General features: G+C 36.8%; 1 long non-coding RNA gene across 1 annotated transcript in view; it reads left to right on the top strand.

Annotated features, from left to right (window-relative positions):
* The window catches only part of LOC135310663 (uncharacterized), a 96,372-nt gene that overhangs the window by 50,712 nt on the left and 33,065 nt on the right, over window positions 1–12,595 (top strand). The window contains exon 3 of the long non-coding RNA XR_010370769.1: window positions 6,540–6,709. This is a non-coding gene — a long non-coding RNA (uncharacterized LOC135310663). The remainder of the gene's footprint in view (window positions 1–6,539; window positions 6,710–12,595) is intronic.

Here is a 12,595-nt window from a genome sequence, read left to right as displayed (position 1 = left end):
TTTTGTGAATGTTTTAAAAAGGGGCTTTGCTAATGGAAAAACAGTTCCTTTCCAGGAAAACTGAAGTTCATCTGAAGAGAAAGTACTGCTGAAATTAGAAAGGTTAGCATAGCACAAGAGCTTTAAATGGGAGAATCAGTAAGAGCCTCCTGTGATCTCTGCAGGCACAAAGTCCCAAACTTTCATTCCTCAGCTAATTAGCGCAAACTAACAATTTTCCACTCTGAAAAGCCATCTTACCACCACTGCAAAACAATGTAACTTACAGAATTGCCGCAGCAGATTGGACCCAAGTCCACCTAGTCCTGCAGACAGTCTTGAAAAGTGTCTAGTATATTTATGGTGGGTATAGGGTGACTGTTCCTACCGCACATTGCCCAGCCTCCCCAGCCAGCGTTTGAGACATTTATGTCTCAGGCCTCCAAGCTGCACAGCTGGAGGTGTGGAGAAAGTCAGTACTTCTTCTGTTAGTATTAAGTCTGTGTATGATAATTTCACTGGATGTCCCAGTTGCTAATTTCATTATATCCTTCTTTAGGCCTCTTCACTACAGTAATAATTTCATCAGCCTCTGTCATTTCTTTCCCCTTCCTTCATCCTGCCACAATGCTCACTTCTGAAACTAAAGAATCACTTTTACTCATCTTTTCATGTATGACCACTGTTTCATACCACTCTTCATTCTTGTTACCCTTCTCTGGTTTTGTTTCTTATTCGGCAATAGTTCTTCAAGATAGCAGTACAAGAACTGCCCAAAATTGTCAAATCTGGATACATAATAGATTTCTGTAGCATAACACTTGTTAGGTCATCTGGATGATGATCTGAGAGTAATTCCTAATTAAATTTTCAAGCAGTCATCAGAAATAAATGCACTGTTCAAACACCGTGCAGTGCTCCACCAGTGAGTGGCTGTTTGCCAAATGCTAGTACCAGTATTCATGCTCTGCCTAAGAAATAAAAAACAAATTATCAAGGCTGATAATGTGGAACAGTAAGGAATGCTTCCAGTGCTAAGTTGTACTAACCTTGACACTTTTTCACTGGATGTCTGCAGAGTTGTGTAACTACAAATTACAGCTGTCACAAGATTTCCAGGTGAGAATAGTTTTATCACATATCAGAAGATGCCTTTGGAGGGGCTGAAATTCCAAACCTGATGCAGTGAGCAATTTATGGAAAATTCCTCAGCATAATTTTTACCAGTTGTAATTGTCAAGGGTTTATAGTAGATGCCTCTATATCACAAACAAGCTTTTGACTAGTATATTTATAATATCACACCTTCACTATTTTTAAAAATATAATCTTTCCAATAGAATGTGCTACAGGCAAGAATTCATGGCCCTGACAATTTTCACCAAAGCCAAGAAAAGGCCAGTACGCATGAATACAATTTCAAGGGTAAGTTCACTGAAAAGAAAAACTAAAATTCTGTCAAATTTTTCTTGAATGAAATATGCAGAATTAACAGGGCTAACAGCGTGTATGCTATTGCTTCTCTTCTTCTGTCTTGGAAATCAGTCAGTTCTGGTCTTTGGACTTAAGTAACATAAATAAGGATGAATTTAAGTCAGAAGGAAATAAGGCTGATAGTCACAAAATATTCAACATATTTCTAGTGCATGCTTTATTTACATTATATGTCATGCCAATAGAAGAGGCTGATCACAAGTAATTTTCAATCAGATCAGCAGTGACGGAGGAGCTACTGCTGAAATAAGTTCGAAAGCATATGCCTCTAATGAGTAATGTAGGAATTGTACAGCTGTGATGTGGTCTGGAGGTAGCTTCCTCTTCTTCATATTCACCTGAGTCATGCACGTTAACTATGTTTTTCTGCTCAGTTTTAGTCCGTTTAAACTAATAGTGTGGGTAAAGTTACTTTTTTTTTTTTTAAGATAAATTTTATTGACATCAGTGGAGATAGAGATATCAGCATTTCCACAGTAAGTGAACATCTCTGAAAACTATGAAATGACTGGCCGTGGTAGGCACCCTTATGGATTTTTTTCTAAACTAGGCCAAGCTTTCACACTTAGGCAGCAGAATGCTGTGAAGATGAAGCAGAAAAGGCAAGGAGAAGATAGCATTATCTTTGACATGATCAGTTAAACAAGAAATATCACCTGCCTGCATTCTCTTTTATCCCCCCGACACATATATCCCCCACCCCAACACAGTAACCGTGACATCCTGTAACTTGAAACCAATACTTTAAAGCAGTTTAGAGTCGTGTAAATTACAGAGTCTGCTACACAAATAATTTGCACTGAAATGTTTATCAGCTCTTTGACATAGCTGCTTCCATTTATAGCTTATAAACTGTTTTTTACTGGTTTCTTCACATCTGATAACATGGCTTCAGAACAGGTGGTGAAAATGTTAGGCAATTATGAGAACCTCTGTTTGCATGTGTGTGGTCTTTTGGTTTGCAAAGACTGACCACATACGAAGGCATTGTAAAAGTCTCAAATTTAGATTATCAGCCTCTGTTGTTGAGTACTGCCCTAGCTGCTGCTGGAGTCTTTCTGGGCCCTAAGCAGCATTGTTGAGGGGTTAAAAGTTCAAAATTACCAAAACCTACATTTAAGGACAAAATTTACTCGAAGTAAATCACAAAATATTTTAAAATCTTATATGCGTAAGTAACATGGCACTGGGTAACTGTCCAGTATTCCAGTGTAAGGTTGGTTGGTTAGTATGGATCAGAAAGTGGTATGTTGGCCAAAGCAGGAGTGGTGGTTTTTTTCCCATATACCACTGAACCTTTAGAGATTTTGCAACAGACCTTGCTGGAATATGTTGTTGTCCAAAGATAAATTAGGATCAGACTAATCTTATATTCCATTAGGTTGGGAGAGGAAGGGTTGTTTAGTTTTCTTTGCAGTTTTATCATTAAAATATCCTTCAGGAGATACCTTGCAAATACTTATTCAATTAGAAATATCCATTTTTAGAGGCAGAATACTGTCTCACCAGTGGGTATAGTCTAACTCGGAGCATTTTCCACTACTGTCCAGCTTTTGGATGTGACAGGTGCTTTTGGATGTGCTGTTATACAGAAACAAAAATAACTTCAAGTATTTGCCCTACAGGCACAATAAGCATGCACATCTTGGATTCCAGCAGCCATTAAAATAACCTTTATGGAATTGAAAGGAACAAAGAAGTAATAGAGAAGATATTGCACAGGTCGTGTGGTCTTGCTTTACTCCTTCCATCACTCTATTCCCTCCCAGTGCATCTATATCTATCCAGGTCCCCTTCCCATTTAGTGTGCAGTCGTAACCTCCAGAAAAAGAACATGTGCTCTTGTCTAGGATTTTAAATACAATGGGCTCTTTTACATCTACAGTGCATGGACTTTCAAGAGAAATTCAGTGACAGGTCTAGGCAGTTTATTTCATCAAAATGTTCCCAGTAGATTTTTCTAGTATTACTGATTGAGTTGGGAAAACAGTAGCAGGTCCATACATAAAAAGTGCACGAACCATAATCACTTTGAAAGTGTGTATCAGAAAGATTAACTGCATGGCCTTCGCAGAATTCCTTGAGGACCCAGTGGTGTACAATATACCTGGAGCTCATTGTACTCAAGTCCCTAAGGTTTGATTTTGGTTTTTTGCATTTTCCTTACTTGCAATTTTGGTTGCAAGTAGTCCTGAAAGTTAGTCAGTGTATGACAATAAACTTCATAATTGTAGTACTTAAATAATTTGTTTATCAATGTCAGGAAATGACTGAAAATAGAGGGTTATAATGGAAAGTGTTAGGCTGCTTGTACTGCTTGTGCTATCATCACAGCAGTGATTTGTGTTCTTAAAGGATCAAATTCATTAATACAATTTAAGATAACTAATACTTAAGTAACTAAAGATAATAGACTACAGTGGCTTTACAATTAAGATTGTAGTTGTGGAGTATCTCCCATGAGAGTTCATGTGGAAAACATGACCGTCTTCAGGAAAGTAGCGGAAATAAGTACAGAGGCAAGCACGGCCTAACCCCTGCTGCTGGGGATCATGTGTTCTGAGGGCTCCAGTCACTTGAAGAACACAAGAAAGTGAAAACAAATTTTCAAAAGCTTGATGTTAAATGTGTGCATCTACCTAAGGGTTCCTGTGCAGTGGGATGGGAGGTGACAGGACAGGGAAAGACTGTGCCACCAATCTTCCCCATAACTTTCCTTATGGTAAATTGTATTTGATATGCAACAGATTGTAGGGTTACAGTTGAGGGCATTATAGGCTTAACTTTCCTAAAGAGAGGCTTCTTTGGGGGAGAAAACAAAACAAAAATGAACAAACAAAATAAACCCCAACAACAAATAAACCTTCCCTGCAGTAAAGAAACTGAGCTCTGTTTTCCTTCTCCACCTATAGGACCTCACTCATGGGAAAAATAGTAGGATGTTTGATCTTTAGCCATAGTGTATAGCCAGGTTTGCCCCTAAAAGCTGCATTGGCACAGGTTTCTGTAGGAAATGGTGGCGTGGAACTGGTTTCAATGGAGATCCCAGCTTGCACCAGAAGATCTGTATAAAAATGTTGTATGTTATTCAGAAAATCACAGTCATCTGTAGGAGGGAGGAGGTGGTTCTTGGGGTCTGTGAGGTTGTTTTTTTTTTTTTTTCTTTTTGAGCCAGTTCTATCATCTACTTCAGCTCTTCAGCTTGGGAAATGAAGCCCAGCCATAGTTTACATAACTGTATAAACAATGCCAGCTGTAGAAGTATTCATACAACATTGACAGCAATGGATAAAAATACATAAAAACTCAATTGCTCAAACATTGCCTTTTAAGTACAGTAAATCAATGGGCATAAGTTCTCTGAAACACCAACCGAGTTGAAATACAAATGTTTATAAAATATGGGGCTCCCAAGCAGATGGGCTAAGGGTTGCTTGGCAATTTGCATGTAAAAGCAAAAATTTCCCAAATGGCCACTGTTCTGGATACATTTACTGCAAACCAGCAATATCATGATCCTAGTCTGTAGAAATGCTAACCTATCACAACTTCACATGAGGTTAGTGGGAATTGCAAGGCTTTGCCATTTTTTAAAATCAAGATCAGGTGCCACACATTAGTTGCCCAGAAATATATAACTTCTTAATTCCTTTTCCTTTTGCCTTTTTGTTGTAGAATTGTCATTGATAATCAAGTTTGTTAAACTTCATTTTCTGTTCTATTAACATCAAGGGAAATAAGAGAGCATTCCCTCTGAAATTTGAACTGCTTGAATATTGACAGCAAGCAATTACTGGAGAACATTTGCAGTTGTTGGGCATTCTTCTGTAGTTTCAAATTGTGTGCTATTATGAAAAATTAGACTTATGAAGTGCTTTTTCATTGTAGGGTCTCTATTTCCTCCACTCACAAGTCCCCTGTTCTGTAAGGACTGTAGGGCATTGTAATGCAGGTTACTTCAGGAAATCAAAGGTGGGACCATAGGTCCAGCTAGCTGGCACTTTTTTTCTGCTCTGCTGCTCCTTTACATCCCAGGAACTGAGTTTGCTAGTGTGGCCATGATATTTATACCACTGTCCACTAAAATATTGTAGAGACAATCAGCATGGTGAAAATAGGAATTAGCCAACAAACGACATTTCATGGGTTTACATGTGATCAGCCTCAAAATACAGAGTTTGCTTTTGTATAGGAGCCTGGGACTCTGACAGACTCATAAGAGCAAGTATTTACAAGAGGAAAGGCAAACACAATGGATCGAGCTGCAACTCCTACTACTCCCACACTTCATTAAAGATCAAAATACAACAACTGAATTTAACTTGGAAGTAGATATACATTAAAATAAATATCTCATGCCCAATTTTGCAACTCATTTCTTTAGCCTTACCAGGGTCTTCTATTCCTAACATATGGCTCTAATAGATAAAATTAAACTAAATTCTTACAGATCTTTAAACCTTTATTTCAATGTTTTCTTGAAAAAGCAGAGAAAATGGTAAGTGGCTAGCAACACTCAAAGATCTACTTTTCAACTAAGTGCCTATCATCGGATAGTTTGTGATACAGGTTAAATACTTGCCTCCTAATTTGCCATCTTATTTACATAAGACTGCTTTTCTCAAATAATTACCCCTTGCTGATATCACTGATAGTTACAAATGGGATGCAGTCACGAAATCCAGTGTGTCTCAGTGCCGGGTGGCAGTTCAAGATTTGCTTTCAATAGTTTTATGAAATAATGCCTATATTATGTTAGTGCTCTTCCCCATTCTGTGCCTTATCTCAGCCATGCATTCTTGGCCATCTAAATACTCAAAAGAAATGTGAGTGGAGCAGATTTTATTTCCAATGAATGACATTTTTATTTATATAAATTTGCAGGGGGTTTCTGTTTAGCTTGCTAATGGGTGGAATTATGGTGTACTTTGTCAATGCTTGGTCATGCCAAAAGATTACACATACAGATGGAAGGAGTGACTCTTTCTGTTTTCTGCTACCAATCCAATATCCTTCATAAGTGTATAAAATTCTGTTTGTGACATTTTTCTGTTTTTTTCACTTAGGACTGTTTATGAAACATGTAGTTCACAACTTTATTGAAACAGCAGAAGTGCTGAGAGTTTTGAACACAGAGACTCCACAGGAGGCTGTTCATTTCATGATGCACAGGAACGTGTCATCCTCATCTTGCCCATGGTCTGTTTTATAGTTCAGTGAACTGAAAGATTTCAAGGTAAGAAAGGACTATTTTGCTCACTTAAAAACTTAGTCTTACCCTGCAGCTATTACAGGCCACAGCACTTTTTTTCACATTTTATCAAGGCTCAGATCCACAACTTCATTTTTGCATAATGGGAGCGAAGCAACCTGAAAAGCTTGTGGGAAACCTGTACATTTTATTGAAAATTGGTTTTGCCTAAAACATGAGGTGCTATGAACAGTAGATTTGATCTGCTAAATTGAATTTGGATTTCAAAAACAGGACACCATGCAAAGACCAAAATGGTTTCCATTAGGGAATAATAATAAGATGTAAATGTATCTACAGTTCAATTCTGATTTCATGGAGAGTGACTGGAAGTTTTTATCAGTGACCATACAAGCAGAGAAATTCCATCTAACCTCAGAGAAGCTGCAGAAAGGCCCCAAGTAGCAACCTCACCAAGTTTTAACAGAGTAGCTATCAGATGTCTGGGAAAATAATTCCTCAGTTTTTAAATTATCTACACAAAAAAAAGATGGATTGAAGTGTTTTGGCTGGACAGTATGACTTTACTTTTTGTTTGCTCTGGAGACAAGCAAGATTTCATCATATAAGATACTCAGTTTCTCACACTCTCGGGATCAAATTTATATGAAAAGTTAAAATGGAAAAAAAATTAAGAACAGTTCCTTACTGAAGTTTGTATTAACAACAACAACAAAAAAAACCCCTTATATTTTCTTCATTTTTGGGAGGGTTTTTTTCCCTCAGTTTTTATCTTTTGGGACTCAAAAGTTTACAGGAAACAGAATGCTAAGTCAGCAATGCACACCGAGCAAGTCTCATAAACCGTAGCTCAGCATGGGATATCAGAGCTATACAAGAAGCTGTGTTCTCCCTTTTACAAAATCTAAAAAAAGAAAAATTCTCGTCTCACAGTTAGACAAATATTATGCACTTTTTCACAGGAACTTCAGGTATTTTCCATGAAAACAGAATTTTAAAAAAACCCCAGAGTTTTTTACAACGAACAGTTGCTTAGCCCAGGAGACTCAGATGAATCCAAGCTTCAAGTCCTCCATCTGAACCTGGCAGAACAGGCTGGTTCCCCACATTGTAGGTCAAGTTTCCCAAGCATTTTTATCCAGCAATGCATTTCTGTGTGACTGGAAATTCCTCTTTTTTTTGTCAAAACTGGCATACATTTGAAAGTTTCATGCTCTGTAATTTTTTTAAGACAAAGCAGCTCACCTTTCAATCTACTGATTGATGTCTGTTAAGTCTTAATATTGTAAATGTCCTTTCATTAGCTATCCTGTTCACATTAAAGGATTCAGAGTAGATTAGTTACAAAACCTGTACCCCAGTGCTTCAGTTATTTCAACTGGCTTTCAGTCAAAAGAAAACCTAGTTTTAGCTAGTATTAAAATTGGTGTATCTTATTTAGCTTAAGGCTGTATGTGAACATGTCCTTTTATACTAAGCAGAAATGTGGTGTTTCACCAATCTTCTATTTTATCCTGAAATCTAAACTTAATTTTAATGCACTTTCTTTTCAGAACTGTGCAAGTACTATAGAGTCATTAGGTATTTGAATTAAGGGGGTATATGGAAAGACCTTATCATTCAATTCATTAACTTCAGGAGAGGGAGGCTGTATCTTCTGTTTATATTCAAGGAAATGAATGTCAAAGATTGCTATGTGTGTGGTGTAAATAAGAAGGGCCACCAGTGGAGATCTTCCTTTTTTGTGATGAGAACATAAAAGTCAGTTGCTTCTGTTCCAGAGGTGATATTTTACTTAGACGTCTGCTCTGTTTGCAAAAAGGAGGCAGAACGTCTTTTGTTATTGATTTGCAGACTGAGAGGGTTTGGACATCAATTAAGGTTAAGCCTTTTGAAAGTCCTCCTGTAAACCTTCATGTTTTAATGATAGACTGAACAGTTCTTTGTAAAAATACAATTTAGTTGAGAGACAGAGGGAATAAAGCAAATAGAGAGTGGAGGTTATCATGAGAATAATTACACTACATCCCAGGAGCATTTTGCTGCTTGTCATTAATTTGCCTAGACTGTAATTCCACTTTGAAAACCTTGCCATGGGGAATTATATCATGCTATTATAAAGTCTTAATCATAGAAGAATGCAATTTTTGTGTACATTTACTGGGGGGGGGGGGGGGGGGGGAAGATGAATCTAGCCATTTAGAGTGGCCAAAGGTGACAGGTTTTTAAAGGAATTAATTTAAGGAAATTTTGCGTGTTCCATTCTTCTTGACATGTTCAAGACATCCTTATTCTTTGCAATAACTTTTTGATGAATAAAAGCAAGGCCAGGGATGAGTATTAGGATTTTTATTATAATTACATGGCTCAAATAGCTTTGAAAATTAAGCAAAAAGAATTATATTCCATTATTATATATTTATCCTACACCACCATTATTCAAATAATCTATAGAAAAAAGAATCATTCTGTAGAATATGTTTTAATCTCTGAACTCATGTTTATTGACTAAATTGTCATTATTTACAAGGAAGTGTCAGGTGCTGTGTTTTTTCTGAACATGGACTTTTCTCTAAAGTCCAAGAATAAGCAGTCATCCAAGACATGTGAGCAATAGTTAATAAGAATAATTGAATTTCCACTCTTTACTGCATTAGTCATCATGAGAACAAAATCACCAGTTCAGTTTTTTTTTTTCTATGCTGTGAGAACACTTTCTGCAGCCATACATAACTCCACTATCAGTGTAAGGACTACAAGTAACTTTAATAGCAGTTGTGTAACCAGTATGTTCTCCGTGTCCCTGTAACTAACTCCATAACTAATGTTGAGATCAGCCTGGCTCTTTCATTACTTGAATTTCTTGAGCCTTTGAGCAATGAGTGTAAGATACTATGAAAATAAACATTTTTATTCTAATATCATAATTGCAGTTGATAAGGTGCAACATAATCTAGGCCCAAACTCTTTAAAATTTCCGTCTTTGTGCTTGGTGCAATTCTTTATGTTGTTACAAAATACAAAGAATTGCACTATAGAGAATATTGATAGACGAAACTATCTGAAACAGATTATTTAATTCCCAGATATTTTATTCTGCTCCTATTTCCTAATGTAAATTGTTGAGTTGAGTAAGGAAACACAAAATACAGGGGGAAGTCCCTTTAAAAAATACACGGTAAAACATTTGATATTGCAAAAGGGGAATGTGCTAGAATAAAGAAATAAAATAGGGGCCCTGGGACAATGACTGCTGATGTGTTGGTGACTGCTTCCATTTTCTAGTTTTGTGTATATAAGCATATGATGTTGCCCACTTGATGTTTTTGATGCAACTCAACAGAAAGATTAAATCTGTATTGTTTTATTCTGTGATGAACCTATAGCAATGTAATTGTTACAGGTAGCTAGTAATATGTTCGGCTAAACTACTTGGCCTAAACAAAGACGGCTACATCAATAGATGGCCTGCTGCAGTAAACTCACAATTATGTGTTTTTAAACAGATGATTTGTTTGATATCTTTAAAAGTGACAAGTTACCTAACAAAAACAAGAAAGCTCATACTTAAAAAGCATATAGAAAACACTTGCATCTTCTTTTAGAGGTGTTTTGTAAATGTTCTTCAAAAAAGATAGCAGCAGAAAAATATTTTAACTTTGTTTTCTTTACAGGAGAAAATTTTGTTTTCTGTGTGGACTAGAGTGATCTTACTACTAGCCATGCACAAATCACAAATTAAATCCTCCTCTTCGCTATTACTATGAACCAGATCTTTCCTTCTGGTGCAAGTCATGTTCTCAATTCAGAAAGAAAATAATACTTTACATCAATATGCATCTGACACTAAAGTTTTGGGAAGATCCTAGAGTTATACTTAGGTGCTTTATCTTGGCAAGAGGATTCCAGAGACTAAAATGATTGGTAACCAAAATGGTTATAAATTATTCCCACTATAATACCAAATAAACACCACTGATTTTGCTGTTCACTGTCTTGTATGGGCTTTTTATAAACTTGAAAAGTAATTTCCTAGAGCAGTGAATGCAGCATTGTACACTGACACATTTCAAGTATTTCATTGATGTTAAAGCCACTTAATTTTATAATAAATTTCAACAATTGAGAAAAACATCCTGCCTTTCTGCATATATGATTGCAAGATATGCAAAACAAGAAATAAATATCATGTAGATTAAATTTATTTTCTTCTGTTCATAAAACTACCATACAGGCTTCCCCTTAGAAAATTTTCCTTTTATGAAAAAAACAAAGCCACGTAAATTTTCTCTGCAAATTGGCAAGCAAACAGAAGCATTTGCATTCATATAAAATAGATGGTAGATGTAAACAGATTTTCCAAATTCCCCGTGATTTTACCACTGATTAAACTGGTACTGTCTCTACAGTGCTGGACATCAGGGAGGATAAGTAACCCTTTGCCTTATGCAACAACAACATGTTACCTGAGGTCTAACTACAGAGTGCGTTGTTATTATTAGTGATAGTACCACTGGCAGAATATTCTGCTGTGAAGCCGTCAAGTTGTTTTGCAATGTTGGAAGTCAGGATAAACATTTTAATTTGTAATTAGTTTAACATGGAAATAACTGAGAAAGAATTAGCAAAGAATGCTTTAATAGACCAGTCATTCTGCATGTTTTCCTATTTTCTCCTTTTCCACTCATCAGTGCAGTTGAAAATGCTTAAGTTAGTCTGAGTTTGGCTTTTAAATGCCAAGTTAGTTTCCTAGCAGATTGTGCGATGTATGGACAGATCATGAGCTGGTTTCGTAAAACTTTAACATTGGCTCTTTTCTTTGTGACCCAAACCAAAAGAGATTAAATGTTGTGATTCTGTTTCCAGCTTTTTAAAGTGGGTTGGGGGACTCCTCCTTTGGAGTAATTTCTGTTTACTGTCTGTCATTTCTGCAGTGCAGATACTGCTGAGGATTATGTTCAACTGACATTCAGGTTCAAAGTCCACATTGTGGTTGCTTGAAACTCTCTTTCCTTCAAGGATTATTTTTATTTAATTGCTAAAAGCCCACAAATTAACCATTTCAAAGAAAGACATCTTTCTAATATGGTATAGCAAATTCACTCATAAAAATGGAATAAAAACAGCCTTGTGTGTCCAGAAGAACCTGAGAACAGTTCAGGATGAAAGTAACTTACAGGCTTCGTGCTGCATTATTTTGCTTTCTTCATTCAGAGGAAAGGAAAAAGGTAGTGTGGAGAAGAATCACACTGAGTTACTGTGTCTCTGCAGTCTTCCAAAGTGCAGGACAAGGCCATTACCTAGAAAGGCCCAGTAATGTCTAGAAATAAACCATGACAGATCCTAGACACACCTCATATAATATAACTATTTTATGTCTTACTTATGAGCAAGCTGTGTCATAGTCAATCATCTAGAGAAAATTAAATTGTTCGTACTTGGAGGAAAAAAGCATTAGAGACCATCTTGCAGGCTCAGCTGTGTCTGCAGAGAAGGCAAAGTCCCGCTGTCTGATAATTTTGAGTCCAGACAACACACTGCTGTTTTACCAGCAAGTAAAGATTGGTTCACTATGAACACAAGGACCAGCATGCTATCGGCCAGGAAATCACCAACTGTTTGTGTGCTGAAAAGGTTTTGGGATGTTTTCAAAAAGCTGTGAGACCTGCCTTTCCTCTCCAGCCTCAGGGAGTCCTCCACTCCACTTGCTGTGCAGAAGTCTTCTGTGGAATAAGATCAGAGAGTTACGTGCTTACGTGCACAGGCTAAAATAGATGTAACTGTCACTGTGTTTACACAGGGAAAAGCTTGTATCTGAATTCCCTCAAAAATCAGTTACAAATCACCATTACCCCTCATCAGGCAGCACTTCTCACTCTTTTGAAACTTGTGAGACAGACCATCACTTTT

Source organism: Phalacrocorax carbo, chromosome Z (assembly GCF_963921805.1).
Source record: "Phalacrocorax carbo chromosome Z, bPhaCar2.1, whole genome shotgun sequence".
Classification (NCBI taxonomy): Eukaryota; Metazoa; Chordata; class Aves; order Suliformes; family Phalacrocoracidae; genus Phalacrocorax; species Phalacrocorax carbo.
Note: the sequence above shows the minus strand (reverse complement) of the source record. Positions and strands in the feature narration are given on the sequence as shown.